This window comes from Dendropsophus ebraccatus, chromosome 10 (assembly GCF_027789765.1).
Source record: "Dendropsophus ebraccatus isolate aDenEbr1 chromosome 10, aDenEbr1.pat, whole genome shotgun sequence".
NCBI classification, from domain to species: Eukaryota; Metazoa; Chordata; class Amphibia; order Anura; family Hylidae; genus Dendropsophus; species Dendropsophus ebraccatus.
In genome coordinates, this window is record NC_091463.1 from 28,161,241 (window position 1) to 28,180,607 (window position 19,367).

Consider the following 19,367-nt stretch of genomic DNA (forward strand, 5'->3'; position numbering starts at 1 on the left):
GTGTGTGTGCGTGTGTGTGTGTGTGGACATGTGTCTGGCTACAAGGGGACATGTTTCTATTTGCAAGGAGGAGGTAGCTGGCTACATGGGGACTTACCTGGCTGCAGGGGCATATCTCACTCCAGGGGACATATGTGGTTGCAGGGGGCATACCTGGCTAGGTGACATCTGGCTGCAGGGGACATGTCCTACTGCAAGAGGTATATTTGGCTCCATGGGACATATCTGACTGGATGGGCCTTTCTGTCTAAAGAGGGTATGTCTGGGTACAGGAAGCATTTAGCTACTGGGTGGGCATTATTACTGGCCACAGGCGCTATTATTATTGCGAAGGGAGGGGGGGTAAAAATGGCTACAGGGGGCATTATTATTTGACATTACTTGTAACATTGTTGTGGGAGGATCTGATCTGGGAATCAATTGCTGACAGAGACTTTATACAGAGCATGTAGCAGCAGTGTTTCTAATTAGGGTACCTTGGGGGTACTCGGCTGAAGCATCTTATCGCATGAGGGTACTTGACTTCAAAAGGTTGAGAAATACTGACTTAGGCTGGGTTCACACTATGTATATTTGAGGCTGTATTTGTGAGGCTGTATAGCAACCAAAACCAGGAGTGGATTGAAAACACAGAAAGGCTCTGTTCACATAATGTTGTAATTGAGTGGATGGCCATCATTTAATGGCAAATATTTGCTGTTATTTTAAAACAACGGCTGTGGTATTGAAATAATGGCCGTTATTTACTGTTATATGGCGGCCATCCACTCAATTTCAACATTGTGTGAACAGATCCTTTCTGTGTTTTCAATCCACTCCTGGTTTTGGTTGCTATGAGGACCTGACATGAGGACCAAATACAGCCTCAAATATACATAGTGTGAACCCAGCCTTAGGGTGCATTCACACCTACAGGATCTGCAGCTGATTTTCTGCAGCAGATTCCAACTAAATAACCGAACACAGCATCAAATCTGATGCTGTGTTCAGTTATTTAACTGAAATCTGCTGCAGAAAATCAGCTGCAGATCCTGTAGGTGTGAACGCACCATTAAAGAACACAATATAACTCCAAGTAAATCAAACTTTTGTGAAATCAAACTGCCCACTTAGGAAGCAACAATGATTGACAGTGGAAATTATTGGAATTTAGTATTACACACTCAATAAAGCAGTGGTTCTCCAGGTGGGAATCACAGACCACCTCTCAGTACCTATGCTTTCTGGCTGATGTTTTGGTTACTTTGAATGTTGGTGTTGCTTTCATACTCTTGGTAGCATGAGACGGACTTTACAACCAACACAAGTGGCTCAGGTAGTGCAGGTCATCCAGGATGGCACATCAATGCAAGCTGTGGCAAGAAGGTTTGCTGTGACAGAACAAAGTATTCAATGAGAATATTTATAAATCAAGCCTGATGGATAAGAGAGGAAACTAGTAAACATTAAATGCTATCTGAAATTTTCTTGTCTTTTTTCTACTATTGAGCTTCTACTCAGAGAAGGATAGGAGAAATCCATCAGACTGACTTTCTGCTTAATCAGTGTTAGTGGTAGCAACAGGCAAAGGGGAGGGGGTTACACACCAGCTCAGATTGTGGACAGAAGGGAGATAAATGTTGGAGGACAGCTCTCACAGGTTGAAGATAGGGAGGAGAGCACAGTTTGCAAGGGGAGAATTACTTAGGCTATGTACATGTATAGAGAGAAAACCAAGCTCCCAAAGCAAATGATGGAAACAGCAGAAGGGAAACTAAGCTAAATTTTCAATAAAGACCCATAGAGATAAAAATCCTTTTCAAAGTTGTCAATCGCCTTAAAAAGAGTCACTGCTATTATGCACTGCCACATGCTGTCCACAGTTCGGCATGCAGAGAGGTTACCAACATAACCATCCCATGGCCAACAAGTTCTGTGCCTGAGCCCTATTCTTATTAATGCAGGTTTGGTCCATGTCAACATGCTCTCATAGTGGTTTTACATGTAGCCTGGGTTGTCCAGGCTTAGAAAAAAATTGCTTTTTTTCCCCCCAGAAACAGCACTTCTACTGTCATCAGTTTGGGTGTCGGTTTTGCAACTCAGTTCCATTAAAGTGAATGGAACTGAATTGTAATGCCAAATACAACCTTTTTGTTTTTATGTTTTTACAAAAGAGTAGTTGTGAATTTTCTATGACTGGATACTCCCTTTAAATATTTTCAGGTTTGTTCAGTCATAATTCCCCAAAATGCAAAACACTTTTACCTATGTTTACTCAATACAGTTTCTTGAAGACTGTTAACACCAATATTCCACCCAGTACTACTTTTAGGCAGATGAAAAGCTTATTTTAAGTAAAGTAGTCTTGGAATAAATAAAATCTTGTCTAAGACATACAGTATATTACATGACATCTTTATATCTAAATTCCTTGGAACCACACAATAAGATCACAGCAGAAATGGAGGTACGGTCAAATTCGACCTTATGAAAGTTTATTGAAGTCCCCAAACATAGATGCATTCATGTTTGTGTACTTAAAAAAAAAAAAATGTATATGGCTAAATTAGACCGGACCTCCTTTTCCGCTATGACCTTATTGAGTGGTACTGTGTGGATGTGGACTGGAAATCCAGGTGGCCACTTGTGGTTTGGATGATGACCCGGTTCTGGCTTTGAATTTTTTGACTTTTTAATTTTATTCCCTTAAATATTTTGGCTACTAGTCACCATTTTTGCAGCATTACAGCAGATCATTGTTTTTCTGAATCATTCATTGTCTTTTTTCTCTGATTTTAGCGCAGTATCAATAAATAACCTTAGGGAATAGTCACATGCAGCAGCAATTTCTGCGATTCTGCTCCGTTCATGTTAATGGGTTTGTTTCTGCAGGATGTGCACAGATTTCTGAACGCTTCATTCAGATACATGAGACAGTCCTGGAAATTTTTGTGGTTTTTTGCACATACCCTAATAAAGAAATGTGGTGCACTTACTGGACATTAAAACCTGGGGACGGAGGTGCAAGATTCTGCAGAAAAATCTTATGGCTGCCCATGTCCTTTTTATTAATGAAACAAGTATGAAATGCAAAAGTGAAAACTGAGGTTGACTAATATTTTTAACAGTTCAATCTTTTGGTAATGTAGTTTCATAAGTTTCTATAAATGCAATCAAAATGTCTCAAGAGCTTTCCAGTGACTAATACTTAGCAAATCTCTGTATTTCCCCGTCTCATTTCTTTTCTACTAAATGCTAAATAAAAATTCAGGTCTCAGTATAACTTATAGATTCATCAGATCTGGATCCTATCTAACTAGATGACACATACTATGTGGAAATACTTTAGATTTCCCCTTTTTTTCTGACAACTTCCCCTTTCTGGTTCCATCTAGTGAGCCGGCCTCAAATGCTGCGGGTTTGGCACAAGTCTGTATTACTGAAATGTGACAACTGCAAACATCTGAGTATGACCTGTTCTCTGAAGACGGCATTTGTCGGCACCAGTACTTCTCATTCATGATTAGAAGCCGAATAATAATCCATGATGAGTAGCCAAATAACACAAAACAATTAAATAGACTAAATATTTTGCAGAGGGTCCATCCAGCTGGTTGTGCATTTGGTCCACCAAAGCTGCTAAAAACTGGTCCACTACAGAATTTTTGGTTAAGTGTTTCATGTACCTTAAGGCTATGTTCACACTTTGCATGACGCCGGGCGTTCCGTGACCCGGATGTGTCAGAAAAGGTCATCTTGGCCGGTACTGCAATGCAATGTTCTTTACTGCCGCTGAATTCAAATGTGGTCATCTGTGCGTGCCCGCATCCAGATTCCCCGCTGCTCACAATGGAGCGTGCACTCCATTGGGTGAACGGACAGGGTTTTGTCAGTTACTTGCGTTTTTTTTAGTTTCTTGCGGCACCGCTATGGATCCCGGCCGGAGTGTACCATGTGTATATACTCCGTCCGGGATTCCTTAGAAGGCAGCACTATTGTTGTGACAATGTCCGTGATTACTACGGAACTTAGGTAGTGGGAACATGGCCTAATAGTGTTTACATTGTTCGATGGTGCATTATTATTTTTTCTTTGTAACCAGGCACTGCTGTGGCTATGAAAGGGCTATCCCCAATACATTCAACACTATAGGAATCTTCTAAAAAAAGGAGGAGGGCAGTGTTAGACCAGCCTTTGTTCAAGAAGGGAGCCAGAGTAAGAGCCGCATTACATGGCACGATTAGAGGAGTAAGCGAGCGCCGACTTGTCAGTCAGAACTTGCTTCCTCCTTGTTCCCTGCTTGCTGTCTGTGCTATAACAGGCACAGACAGTGAGTGTATGTGTGTGTGTGTGGGGGGGGGGGGGCGTAGGGAGCTGTGAGAGTGGCTCTCTGGGTGATCCTTAGTTTGTCCAGGTGGCCCACTGAAAAGAGTGGCCGCTTGCTGTGGCTGCTCTTATTACACAGAGCAACGTGCAGCAGACCATCATTATGGTGATCGGGATTTTTCAACCTGTTTTCAACTTTCTAACAAGCTCCATTACACCAAGTGATTATGGGCCGGACTGGCCGGTAATTGGCCAAGGGTGATCAGCTCAAAAGATGTAATCAATGACATACAAACAAATTTTTGTTAGTGGTTTGATCATTGCCTGCATACACATGGAAAGATAATCTCTTAAAGCGACTCTGTACCCACAATCTGACCCCCCCCCCCAAACCACTTGTACCTTTGGATAGATGCTTTTCATCCAGGATCTGTCCTGCGGTACGTTCGGCAGGTGATGCTATTATTGTCCTAAAAAACAACTTTTAAACTTGCAGCCCGTGCCAAACGGGAGTATCTGTGCCCTAACCTTGCACCACCCCTCCGTCCCTCCTCCTCACCCTCTTCATTATTAGGAATGCCACTGGAACATTTTCACAATGCTGAACATTGCTTAACAATCCAGCCCATGTTCAGTATTCACACAGCTGACGAATAGGAGACAATTTGCCTGGAGCATTCCTAATGATGAAGAGGGTGGGAAGGAGGGACGGAGGGGTGGTGCAAGGTTAGGGCACAGATACTCCCGTTTGGCACGGGCTGCAAGTTTAAAAGTAGTTTTTTAGGAAGATAACTGCATCACCTGCCGAACAGACCCCAGGACAGATCTTGGATTAAAAGCAGCTATCCGAAGGTACAAGCAGTTTTTTGGGGGGGGCCAGATTGTGGGTACAGAGTCGCTTTAAATTCTAACTATTTATTTTTTTGCAAAATAATCTTTCAGTGTAATAGAGCTAAGTTCATCACAATCTGAGTATAGGAAGGAGAGAAACAAGATGAAATCAGGGACGTAACTACCACCATAGCAGCCATAGCAGCTGCTACTGGGACCACCACATTAGGGGCCCCTGTGGCCCTCTCCTGCAATACACAGGGCCCCCCTGAGACGTCATCATTTGCAGCACCTGGTGGCTGAGCGGGCCTCCTGGGTGCTGCTAATGTCCCTTTTATTTTGAACGCTCCTGACGAGCACTTGCAGTTAAATGTTATGACTACATCTAATGGATTTGTGGTCAGTCCGGGGGGGGGGGGGGGGCAATTAAAAGTTTAAGGGCGGAATGGAGTGAGTTCACAGAAGTCTGAATTTAGGGAGGAAATGGGCAAAGAGATGTTTAGCCTGTGAGAAGTCGCACAAGGGCATCACAGCTCAAAACCAGGAAACTTATACGTCTGGACCAGGCCTAGTGTATATTATCATGAATGCGCTACAGATCTGCACCTCACAGCTGCCAATAATTTATTTTAGTGCATTGGTTAATAATATTTCTTTTAATATTGCCATGCGGCTCTTAAAAGATACTAACAATTTGCATAATACCCCCACATAATACGATACACATATACTATGTAATACTGCATTGTTTTAGTTTGCACTTGGATTTCCTGTATTCTGAAGCTGCCCAGTTTGACTAGTCTGCCATCCCCTAAAACCAGTTCTGACAGTAAACAGGCAAACTGAACTTTTTTTAGTTGTTTTTTTTCTCTTTGCAAACGCATTAATGATACCTAAAACTTGGCTAAAATTAATAGGCAGTGTTTTCCCTCCAGTCACTTAGGTAATCCTTATTAGCAATTCAATGTGCACATAATCCTCTCTGTCACTGTATTAGTTCTTCAAGATGAGCAATCAAGCAGCAGTCAGATCTGACATCCTCAGCGCCCTGGCATTTAACAAGTGATCGAACTAAGCACATAGCTAGGAAAGAAGTAAATCTCCTGCAGTTCTAAATAAAGCTTGATTTCGGGGATGTATGAGTCCACCTTTGGGGCTTTAGTTAAATATGTTGCCGAGTTTCAAAGTTGTTGATGTATTCAATGTCATCTAGAGATGGTATCAGCAATTATATGATGGGGAGTGAACAAAATATATTATATAGTTACAATGGTAATTATCCAAGTCAGTAGAAAACAGGTGGATGGCACTGCCAGGTGATTGCAACAGCCGACCTCACATGTCCATGCTGGCGGGTGCTGGTGGTGCACAGTTCATGAATAAAACTTGCAAGCACTATGAATGTAGAAGAAGATGGCACTCACCATTGCTACTGAAATATTATTCCAGCTTTATTAGTGCTTGAGGTAGCGGGGTAAAGCAGAGTAAGGTAACAGCCATGTCGTGGCCCAGTGCCACTTTAACAAACCCATGTCTAGTAATTATCAATGTAATGCAATGCAAGACATATGTCCTCCCCAAGACAATGGAAAGTACCTGACCCTCTGTTGCGGAATGGATCACAGAAGTAGAAGTATATAGAATGGAATCCCTCATTGCAGTTAAAGGGGAACTCCAGGTAGAGGTTAAAAAAAATGAAACTTCTGCAGAAGCATAAAGCATTACTTACCTATCTATCCCAGTTTTGAAAGTACCAAAAATCCATTTGTTTTGGGGGGTTTGTTCTGTTTTGTGTTTCTGCACTTCCTGGTTTATCAGTTGTACACAGTACTACAGGTTCCAGAATGCAATGCTTTCCCTCAGCTGTTCATCACAGTGCTCCACCCTGCCGAGTCCCTGCCCAAAGCTGTTGCAGAACATCTAGGCTGTGTTCACACATTGGAGTTTCATTGTGTTACTGAATTATTTGCAGTAATTGATGATTTCATTGTGGTCCCACACAGCACGCTGTATTCTCTACCTGTAACACCACACAGCACGCTGTATTCTCTACCTGTAACACCACACAGCACGCTGTATTCTCTACCTGTAACACCACACAGCACGCTGTATTCTCTACCTGTAACACCACACAGCACGCTGTATTCTCTACCTGTAACACCACACAGCACGCTGTATTCTCTACCTGTAACACCACACAGAACACTGTATTCTCCACCTGTAACACCACACGGCACGCTGTTACTACCTGTAACACCACACAGCACGCTGTATTCTCTACCTGTAACACCACACAGCACGCTGTATTATCTACCTGTAACACCACACAGCACTCTGTATTCTCTACCTGTAACACCACACAGCACGCTGTATTCTCTACCTGTAACACCACACAGCACACTGTATTCTCTACCTGTAACACCACACAGCGCTGTATTCTCTACCTGTAACACCACACAGCACGCTGTGTTCTCTACCTGTAACACCACACAGCACGCTGTATTCTCTACCTGTAACACCACACAGCACACTGTATTCTCTACCTGTAACACCACACAGCACGCTGTATTCTCTACCTGTAACAGCACGCTGTATTCTCTACCTGCAACACCACACAGCACGCTGTATTCTCTACCTGTAACACCACACAGCACGCTGTATTCTCTACCTGTAGCACTGATATTGGAATAAAGTAAAGAACTTTTTGAAAAAAAATTTTCTTTTAATTTCCAAGCACATATTATGAGCAAGCATCTGTTATTTTTGAAGTTGAGCCCCACAATAAGGCTCTGATTTTCTCTGCCGTTAACACATTTACTTGTGTTACTGCATCATTTTTGTGAATACTCTGCAGTACTGCAATGACACTCCAACATGTGTGAACACAGCCCTAAATTCACTGCACACTTCTGCACAATTAGAGAAATCAGTGCAACACCTGCTTCTGGCCGAGCAGAGATGGTGGATCACTCAGGGAATTAGGGGATCCAGCCAAGCCTCCTGGGACATCACGCCCTGCCCCCTGTCTGCATCATCAGCCTGTGCTCAGCAAACACACACAATGTGAGACAGAGGCATTGGAAGATTTGTCTCCTAAGGGGGGGGGATAGCAGAAGGAGCAGGAGACAATGTGGATTTGCACAGAGGCCATTTTTTTTCACTTCCCGGATTTCTACCGTACAGATACAGTAATACATTGTATAGACACATATATTTAACTTTTAATGTACTTTTAATAGAAAACAAGTTTTTCTTATCCGGAGTTCCCCTTTAATGATGATACTGTGAGCAAGGTGGAACATACAGTGAAACCTCCCGAGCAGACCATTTCTTTCAGACCCCCACCCCCTTACAGAGTGATTTTTTATTTATTTTTTTAACCAGTTTTTTAACCATTTTTCCTATGGACAATGTCCCTCTTTAAGGAGACCCCCCCCCCCCCACACACACACACACACACACACCCAATCCAACCAAAAAATGCTTTTTTGGGCAGATTTTGTAGCTAAAGACCCCCATAAAAAGACCAGAAGCAGGTAAAATTGCTCCCTAATTTCTAACTTAACATAGCCTAAGATCGCTTTAGTTTGTTGGTGGACAGTGTCATCTAGGTGGAGCTTAGCATCAGTTGATCCCCTCTCCCTGCCTCGGTCCATTGTTGTTATCCCCACTCCCCCTATGATGAGGCAGGGGAAGGCGGTTCAACAGAAGCTAAGCCCCGCCTTAGTGACACTGTGCAACAATGATAAATGCAAAAGAGGAGCCCGTGGAGCCTCATTGAAGATTCTCAAAACACAGAACTAGCCAGATATCCCTCCGGGAAGGACCCAGCCAAGGGGCAGCTCCTGTTAGGAAACCACCAAAACCATATTAAGTGGCCCTATAAGTCAATGTAATGACAAGGGAAAAACCAAGGCTAGGTAACCATCCACATACATCTGTTTTGGGGTGTTGCCCCTCATCAGTGTTGTGGTTTGGCTGGTCTCCCTGAGTTCAGCAATCTGTTTCTCTTACAACAATGATAAAAGCACACAGGAAACCCAGGTGACAGTATCACTTTAAACCAGGGGTCTCAAATTCAATTTACACGGGGGCCGCTGGAGGTACAGTCTGGGTGAGGCTGGGCTGCATCAGGGTTTCCACAAGAAAAGCTCTTACAAAAACATTCCAATGTCATCAAATGTAATTATTATTATTCAGATTCAAATGTCTGTATTGACAGTTCCTTAACATTTAAGTTTCTGAACATGAAAGTTACATCAGGTGACTCACAGGGGACGTCTTCATTGATCGGAGTTCTTCCCTTTTCATCATCTTCTCCTTCTGTCCTGGGCCATTGTGAGAACTTCTCCGAGCCACGAATCCACAGAATCTACTAGAGAAACATATTAGGCTCCTCACTCTGGCACCATCCTCATCTCTCTACAAACTGCACATCTGTATTGTCCCATTTACACCCTCGTTTAGTGGGTAGGCTGACTCTATCTGATCCACCTTATAGAATATGCCCCCCTCTGTGTAGAGATGGCCCCTTGCTCAGTCTTCCATATAGATGGCCCCATGTGGATCTCCTTGGGAGCCCCTCTCTGTGTAGTCCCCCTATAGTAGATGCCCCCTATGTAGTCCCCCCTTATCTCCCCCCATATAGATGCCTCCTTTATGTTGCCCCCCTTATCTCCCCTCCCATATAGATGCCTCCTTTATATTGCCCCCCCTTATCTCCCCCATATAGATGCCTCCTTTATGTTGCCCCCCTTATCTCCCCCCCATATAGATGCCTCCTTTATGTTGCCCCCCTTATCTCCCCCCCCTCATATAGATGCCTCCTTTATGTTGCCCCCCTTATCTCCACCCCCATATAGATGCCTCCTTTATGTTGCCCCCCTTATCTCCCCCCCATATAGATGCCTCCTTTATGTTGCCCCCCTTATCTCCCCCCCATATAGATGCCTCCTTTATGTTGCCCCCCCTTATCTCCCCCCATATAGATGCCTCCTTTATGTTGCCCCCCTTATCTCCCCCCCATATAGATGCCTCCTTTATGTTGCCCCCCTTATCTCCACCCCCATATAGATGCCTCCTTTATGTTGCCCCCCTTATCTCCACCACATATAGATGCCTCCTTTATGTTGCCCCCCTTATCTCCCCCCCATATAGATGCCTCTTTTATGTTGCCCCCTTCTTAACTTTTCCCCCATATAGATGCCTCCTTTATGTTGCCCCCCTTATCTCCCCCCCATATAGATGCCTCTTTTATGTTGCCCCCTTCTTAACTTTTCCCCCATATAGATGCCTCCTTTATGTTGCCCCCCTTATCTCCCCCCCATATAGATGCCTCTTTTATGTTGCCCCCTTCTTAACTTTTCCCCCATATAGATGCCTCCTTTATGTTGCCCCCCTTATCTCCCCCCATGTAGATGCCTCCTTTATGTTGCCCCCCTTATCTCCCCCCCATATAGATGCCTCCTTTATGTTGCCCCCCCTTATCTCCCCCCATATAGATGCCTCCTTTATGTTGCCCCCCTTATCTCCCCCCCATATAGATGCCTCCTTTATGTTGCCCCCCTTATCTCCACCCCCATATAGATGCCTCCTTTATGTTGCCCCCCTTATCTCCACCACATATAGATGCCTCCTTTATGTTGCCCCCCTTATCTCCCCCCCATATAGATGCCTCCTTTATGTTGCCCCCCTTATCTCCCCCCCCTCATATAGATGCCTCCTTTATGTTGCCCCCCTTATCTCCACCCCCATATAGATGCCTCCTTTATGTTGCCCCCCTTATCTCCCCCCATATAGATGCCTCCTTTATGTTGCCCCCCTTATCTCCCCCCCATATAGATGCCTCCTTTATGTTGCCCCCCCTTATCTCCCCCCATATAGATGCCTCCTTTATGTTGCCCCCCTTATCTCCCCCCCATATAGATGCCTCCTTTATGTTGCCCCCCTTATCTCCACCCCCATATAGATGCCTCCTTTATGTTGCCCCCCTTATCTCCACCACATATAGATGCCTCCTTTATGTTGCCCCCCTTATCTCCCCCCCATATAGATGCCTCTTTTATGTTGCCCCCTTCTTAACTTTTCCCCCATATAGATGCCTCCTTTATGTTGCCCCCCTTATCTCCCCCCCATATAGATGCCTCTTTTATGTTGCCCCCTTCTTAACTTTTCCCCCATATAGATGCCTCCTTTATGTTGCCCCCCTTATCTCCCCCCCATATAGATGCCTCTTTTATGTTGCCCCCTTCTTAACTTTTCCCCCATATAGATGCCTCCTTTATGTTGCCCCCCTTATCTCCCCCCATATAGATGCCTCCTTTATGTTGCCCCCCTTATCCCCCCCCCATATAGATGCCTCCTTTATGTTGCCCCCCCTTATCTCCCCCCATATAGATGCCTCCTTTATGTTGCCCCCCTTATCTCCCCCCCATATAGATGCCTCCTTTATGTTGCCCCCCTTATCTCCACCCCCATATAGATGCCTCCTTTATGTTGCCCCCCTTATCTCCCCCCCATATAGATGCCTCCTTTATGTTGCCCCCCTTATCTCCCCCCATATAGATGCCTCCTTTATGTTGCCCCCCTTTTCTCCCCCCCATATAGATGCCTCTTTTATGTTGCCCCCTTCTTAACTTTTCCCCCATATAGATGCCTCCCTTATCTTCCCCCCCAAATAGATGCCTCCCTTATAAAGCCCCCACTGTGTTGTCCCGTTATACATGCCCCCCCCCCCCTTCCTCTTTGTAGATGTTGTCCCCATATCTTGTCCCCCGCAAAGCAGATAAAGAACAAAACAAAAAACAACTCACCTAAAACCTCGATCCCCCGTCGCAGCTCCCTTCTTACGGGCAGGCCCCGGTGATGCTGCCTCCCTGGGGGTGTCCCCGGGATTCCCGGGCCGCACGCACACCAGCGAGCTGTGTGCGCCGGGCTGTTACTTCCGGGTCAGCGCTCCCTGACCCAGAAGCAACAGCCGCTGCGCACACAGCTCCCTGGTGCGCGTGCTGCCCGGGAATCCCGGGGACACCCCCAGGGAGGCAGCATCACCAGGGGCCGTCCAACACAGACTCTTGTGACTGCAAGCAAAACACTGATCGATCAATGGGCCGGGCGGCGGACGCCAGGGCAGTGCTCTGGCAAGGAGGGGGGCTGCCGGGCAGTAAAGTGGTGGGGGACGCAAACTAGTGTCCCGAGGGCTGCGAGTTTGAGACCCCTGCTTTAAACTGTCTCTGTACAACGGCTCATAAGGGTCACTAGGACATTCCTGGCTACAGAAGTTTCTATGTAAAATAGCATATATAATAAACCGTGGCAGATAACAAGCTAGTAATAGCTCAGCCACCTGTTCACTGTAAGTAATTGAATATAAAATGAAAGCATAAAATGTTTTCCGTTTCTAAAGAAATACTGTAGGCTTACTATACACACGTGCGGCCTGTAGAACCGACACTTGTCTCTAACTGTAATCTTATCTGTTATCTCTATCTTTACTTATTTTTACCAGCAGCAGAAATGTACTGGACGTTCTTACATATTCCTTGTTGTTAGACGCCTCTAAGGGCCCTATTACATGGGACGATTATCATGCGAAAAATCGTTAAATCGCTCGAATTTAAGCGATAATCGTTCTGTGTAATTGCAGGCAACGATAGGAAAATCGTTTGTATTTTGTTGATCGTTGATATAGATCTGAACCTAATATTATCGTTAATCGTTTGCTGTAATCCGCATTTGTTCACTAATCGTTCAGTGTAATAGCACATTATTCATTGTTTTGCTGGGATCAGAAGGAACAAACGATCATAGTAACGATCGCAATAATGATCGTAGTAATGACCATAGCTACCGATTATCGTTCTGTGTAATATGGTCAACGATTTCAGGTTAACGATAAACAACCTTGTTTGTGACCGTTTATCGTCAGTCGTTAATCGTTAAAAATAGCTCAGTGTAATAGGACCCTAAGGCTCTATTAACATGGAGCAAAACAGGGGTAACTCTGCGGTGGAGAATCCCGCCAGCCTCCCTGTCATAATGACAGTCTAATAGTTCCTATTGATATTGAAACAAGCAAAGACATGTTAAACTCAATTTATTAGCAATAAATGGTAACAAATGATAGAAACATAGTCAAGTATGTCATAGTCAAATATTTATTTTATTTTTTTTTGTATATATCATAGGCAGTATGCCTGCTTTGGGACTATTAAGTATATGTGGCTATACATGTCTCCATTTCAGTGCCAGTGACAGTACAACTGACTGTGTATACCTGCTACCAGGTGTCCAGTTCGGAGGCAAGGGTCTGGCAGCCACGGGATTGTCCTATTTCCCTGTAACGTACCACCATAATGATATAGAGGGCAGTAACCATCATACAAGGTGAGTGATGTAAGGTATCGCCCAAGCCTACCTTTATACAGACTATGCACAGGGAACAATTGTTCTTGCTGTTACATATTTACACTGTTCATGTGGTTTACACGGGTGATTCGAGCGATTATGTGGTGCACATAAATATACAGTGTATTGTGGTCTGAATATAAGGAATGTGAACAAAATAAAAGGTGCACTTAATGTATATTGGACCGCTGTTAAATATGTACAAAGCTATGCTCTATTCTTTGCATGATTTAATGGGTGTATAGTGTTTATACATAGAAAAATGGTGAGTCACTAAGTAATGCATAGTGTACACAGAGAAACACTATGTTATACTATGACCTCTTGTAGAGCTGCTTCCGGCTAGCATAGCCCCAGGATCAGCATCACCACCTCGATCAGCATGAATCAGCATAATGGACACCATGCTATCAGTGGAGAAAGATGGTTGCTGGGAAAGATAAGGAGTCTAAAATGGAGGGTTTAGACACTACTCCAGCCAAAGGCCAGGTATTGTAGGTACAAGGGGCACAAAAAGTAGGAGACAGATGGAAATGAGTTTAATGAGGAATTGATCTAAATTAAAATATTTCTAATCTGTTTCATTGAATAGATGGTAAATGTGTGATTGCTAGGTAGCCTAGGTACCCAACCGGTGAGACCCACACTGATTATAAAAATGATGGTCCCAAGTGCTCGGGTCTGAATTTATTAAGGGGTCTGAGGTATGAATTTATTTGTGCTACAGTATGTGGATAACTAAAATGGAAAGCTGTCCATACATACTATCTGAGAAGCTCAGGTAGTGTGGCAGCCTTCCTAAGGGTGAGTAAGGGGTAGCATGGGGCAGGGGCCGCCCTCGTCAGGGTGTCTCCCTGAGGGAGCATGAATAGAATGGTGCACCTGTCTCAGAAACTAACTGGGTTGGCTGTTCTCCCATCGCTCCATATTGGACATTATCTGATCCATTTGGGACCCGTGTTTACAAGACCCCGACATCTCAACACCAAGTGACATCTGAGGTGGTAAGATTGTTGTCCGGCTGTTTACATCTGTTTACAATGGGATATATCCAATATTGTTATGGAGAATTGTAGGATTTTGTTCGTTTGTATATATTGTAGTGCGTCTTTTGGCAATTGCATGTGTTGTGGAGGGGAGCATTTTTTGTGTGGTCTGAATTATTGATTTTAATACATCTAATAAAAGTTATTATGGGATTCTGGGATTAAAAACAAATGTTTGGCCACAAGGAAAGCAGGGGTAGCTCTGGTGGCCCTTTGGCTCGATAAGGAGACAATGTTATCTATGGATTGTGATGGAAGCACAACACACACAAAGCACAATCAATAGTCAAGTTGTCAGTCTTTGGTTACGATGTTTGAGACTCAAGGTAGAAATTTGATCAATTTAAAGGGGTAGAACAGGATTATAAAAACATTGCCGCTTTCTTCTCCAACCAGTGCCATGCCTGTCCAAAGCATGTGTGTGGTATTGCAGTTCAGCCTCATTCACTCAATGGGACTGAGCGCCAAATACCACAAAAAAAAACAAAACATAGACAGATCTACTACTGTTTCCTAGAAGAAATCAGACATGTTTTTAGATCTTATAAAACCTCTTTATAATTATCACATTACTTCCATGGGTCTCAAACATGAATGTAAAGCCCCTTTAAATGACTGCATTCGGGTCTGTAACATAGATTTGGAGTTTATTCTGATGCCCGGTGCAGCTTATACCTCTAATAAAGGGGCAGATATTTTCAGCAGTCGGTATATTTATCCTGACATTCCAGACTGTATAGTCATCACAAGGTACATTTCTACAGAAAGACTGTGTTTTTCACTTAACAAGGTACAAAAATATACGAGGAAGCAGAAGACTGGGTCCTTCTGAAGCCAAAGTATGTAAAGTTTTCAACAAGTTGTTTAAACTTGTTTATAGAGAAGTAAACAGAGGGGTGATATTCAATCCCCTGTGATAAATGGCTTTTTCGAGTTGTATGGGAATCCCAGTATGTGGATGTCATGCTGCGAGAGGCATTCCGCCACATCTGGTCCACTGATGATATCTGCAAACAGCTGTGCAGGTCACATGGTATCATGTATCCAAACTCTGCTTGCCTTGTGCCCCTGCTGCATTACATGTATTACTAGATCTTATGTGTCTAGGCGCTTTACTACATAGCAGTGATCAGGCAATCTGAAATTCTATGGAAATTTTAAACAATTATTTTAAAACAAGTGTACCACTAGGTGCATAGCTTTGTTTTTTTTTAGATGAATGGATTGGCAGCGGCACGGGGATGCCGATGCCGCGGTGCTTTTTTTTGAACCGCTTCCCGGTTCCTGCGCACAGTGCCGGTCTACTCTCGAGCACCGGCTCGGCATGAAGCACTGGGGACGGGCTTGCTGGCCTCCAGTGTGAGGAATCCTTAATTCTTAGGCTGGGTTCACACTGCGTTTTTGCAATCCGTTTAATGGATCCGTTTTTTTGTAACAGACAAAAAAATTGTGTCAGCAACGTTTTTGTGTCCGTCAAAAAAAACTGATCCGTTTTGATCCGTTTTTTTTTTATAAAGGAAGTCAATGGAAAAACGGATAAAAAAACGGATGCACACAACTGCCTCCGTTTTTGCAATCCGTTTTTTTCAAAAAATGGATTGCAAAAACGCAGTGTGAACCCAGCCTAATAAAGCCGTATCACAGAGGGGAGAAAAGATCGTCACACTGGGGGCGGGTGGGTCAGCCCCCAGTGCTTCATGCCAAGCTGGTGCTGTGCAATTCAAAAACAGGACTGTGGCACCAGCATCCCCACGCCAGAGACGATCCAATCATGTAAAAAAAAACTAAGCGATGTAATTGAAGGTACATTCACTTTAAGTTTAAAGGACTTTTATATACATATCTAATCATCCAAATTTCTGCATAAATTTAACCTAAATGACATCAGCTTTTTTTTTTATGTCGAAGCGCTAGAAATAGATCAAGAAAACGAGGCTAAACAAATGAGTAAAAATATTAGACTAGGTCATTTATATATTGAGGAAAGTGATTCGTTATCGTATATCTGTGATTGGCAATGGTATGTAAGTTATGTTCACAGTTAGGTTTTTAATTGCAATTATTAAGGCCATTCATTCCTGGCTTTGTTTTTATTAACTGCAATTAGGAACCCGAACGTGTGAACATAACATTAGGATTAACAGTTAACACGAAGGTAAAATTAGTCAGGTGTGACCGGGTGATCCCGGATCTATTAATGTCAATGAGTTTGTGGCGGTATATTGTAGCAGAGATTTCTGAGGACCTCAGAGGAAGAGTTATTAATGCTGATCAGGCTGGAAAAGGTTACAAAACCTCTTAAGAGTCTGGACTTCACCAACCACAGTCAGACAGATTGGGGGACATTTATAAAGACCGGCATTTTCGTACACTGGTCTGAAATCAGGCCCTGCCCCCAATTGCCCCACCGGATTCACTAAGAGGTGTATGCCTTAGTAGGTGTAGATTTTTGCCATGATTATGGAGAATCCCAGCAGGGGTCCAGGAGCAGGATGCAGCACTGTGAAGGCACCGGGACTGGTAAGTGTAGGTTCTCTATTATGATATCTACCCCTCTTGCCTGTAATGAACATTTTCTATTGCCCTGGACTTCTCCTTTAAGTACCACTATAAGCTTTTTCATATGTACATATATACTGTTTAAAGTAGCAGCTCCCGATCCTGGAAAATACAGAAACACCAGCGTTAGCCATGGCTTCTAGTGGTGCATATAAGTGCATCCTCAATCCTCAAAGAAAGGAAATCATGGTATTATCAGACTCTTCAATATACTGTGTGTGATGGGATTTTATATGGTTTTCAAAATGCTCTGAATAAATGAATGTAATTTTGAAAGCTACGTTCTGGGAAAGCCGTATTGGCTTCTATAAATGAAATGGTAATTTATTTGATTAAATGTGTAATATTCTTAATGAAATTAGATCTCCTTATTGAAGACAAAATCCATCAGTTTCATATTACTTTAATTTCTAGCCGCTGAAGCCGGAGAACAGTGAAACAAAACCCTGCCATGAGACAGCTGCCAATTTAACCTCATAGGATGAGAAAACAATTTCTTCCTGACCCCACAAATTGCAATCAGGTTAATTCCCATGATCACATACTACAACATTGTATGACTTAATTATAGCAGCAGCTATCACTTACTGGAAGGGGGGATGCGGTTCCTTACTGAACAAGTGGATATAGTACTCAACTGTATATAGATTTACATAGAAGTGGGAAATGACTAATCTTTGACTTATCTGACACTGCTGATAAATAGTTGTGATGCAACCGCTGTCTGATTTGTAGCACTGCCAATAAGTAACCGAATATGTAGAACACCTTTAATTCATAAGGTTGGCACTTGTCCAATCTACAATTGGATGTTTATGGTGACTGGCAAATTGTCCCTCAATGTCTGCCAAAGAGATGCAAGAGTTTGACATATGAATCCTATTGCTGTAATGGTTATTATAAGAGGAACATCTCTTAGATGCCGCAGGCAATAGTGGCCATGGCATCATCCACTCCTGGGGTTAGGTATAAGGATGGTCTGAACCTGCCGAGGTTCGGGTTCGTATGAACCCGAACGCTCGACATCAGATTCCTGCTGTCTGCCCGCTCCATGCAGCGGGTGGATACAGCGGGAGGACCGCCTGGAAAACTGGGATACAGCCTATGGCTATGGCTGTATCCCAGTTTTCCAGGCAGTCCTCCCGCTGTATCCACCCTCCCCACTGAGCGGGCAGACAGCGGGAATCATTGCCGAGAGTTCGGGTTCGTACGAACCCGAACCTCGGCAGGTTCGGACCATCCCTAGTTGGGTATTACAACTGAGCTCTATTCACTTCAATGGAATTAAGTTGCAATACCATTCATGACCTGGGGACAAGAGTGGCACTTTTTCTGGAGGATATCTAATATGCTTTCTAGTCCTGGTAAAGATTGTAATGTGAGCAACTTAGATCAGAAAATTACATTAAAAGCCCCACTCAGGACAAGGACTTTATACAGTGGTGTGGAATATTTGCTGCTCTAAAGACCACAGGAATAAATAGAGGGGCAGAAAAAATTATGTGTGATTCTTCATAGAAGCAGTTCTAGGAATACATTCCAGAACTACTTCTTTTAAGCAAATTGCAACTACATGTGCATGTAGTTTTATCCCAATTTCTCAATTTTTGCTAGTCGACCCAGCTTACTTCTCATGGGTGAATAAACCTTTAGGCTATGTTCTAACAACGTAAATTTTCAATTAATCACGGCCGTTGTTGCAAATTGCACCAGCCGTGATTAATTATAAAATAGATATTTCACTGAAGTCAACTCCGGCTGGGATTCTAAGCGGCAGCTGAGAAAACTGACATGTCAGTTTTGTGCGGCTGCTATTCATTAAATAGTGGGGAACAACACTGACAGTTCACACAATGTAGACTGCAGCTCTTGCCGCACTTTCCATTGTGTGCTATGGGTAATTGAGATGTGGGCACATCCAATCCGGTGTGCAGTATCGGTCGGGATGAACTTTACTGACACCGCCGTTCTGTGACATGGCTGTGTCACAGAACAGCTGGTGTCATATGTTCATACGCTGTGTGAACCCAGCCTTAAAGGGTACCTATTATGTCACAGTGACATGTCAGAGGTTTGCATCAGTGGAGGCCCAGGGTCTGAGACCCTCACGAGCACTAGAATAAAAGGGAAGATGCGCATGGCTGTATGAACTGTACCCCTTCATTTCCACTCTAAGGCTATGTTTACATTATGTATGAGACCGGCCGTTCCGTGACGTCA

At 43.7% G+C, this 19,367-nt stretch overlaps 1 long non-coding RNA gene across 1 annotated transcript in view; it reads right to left on the bottom strand.

The window, feature by feature from the left end:
* Nucleotides 1-1,232: 1,232 nt before the first annotated feature.
* The window catches only part of LOC138766333 (uncharacterized), a 39,128-nt gene continuing 20,993 nt past the window's right edge, over nucleotides 1,233-19,367 (bottom strand). Inside the window, exon 3 of the long non-coding RNA XR_011358719.1 lies at nucleotides 1,233-1,370. This is a non-coding gene — a long non-coding RNA (uncharacterized lncRNA). The remainder of the gene's footprint in view (nucleotides 1,371-19,367) is intronic.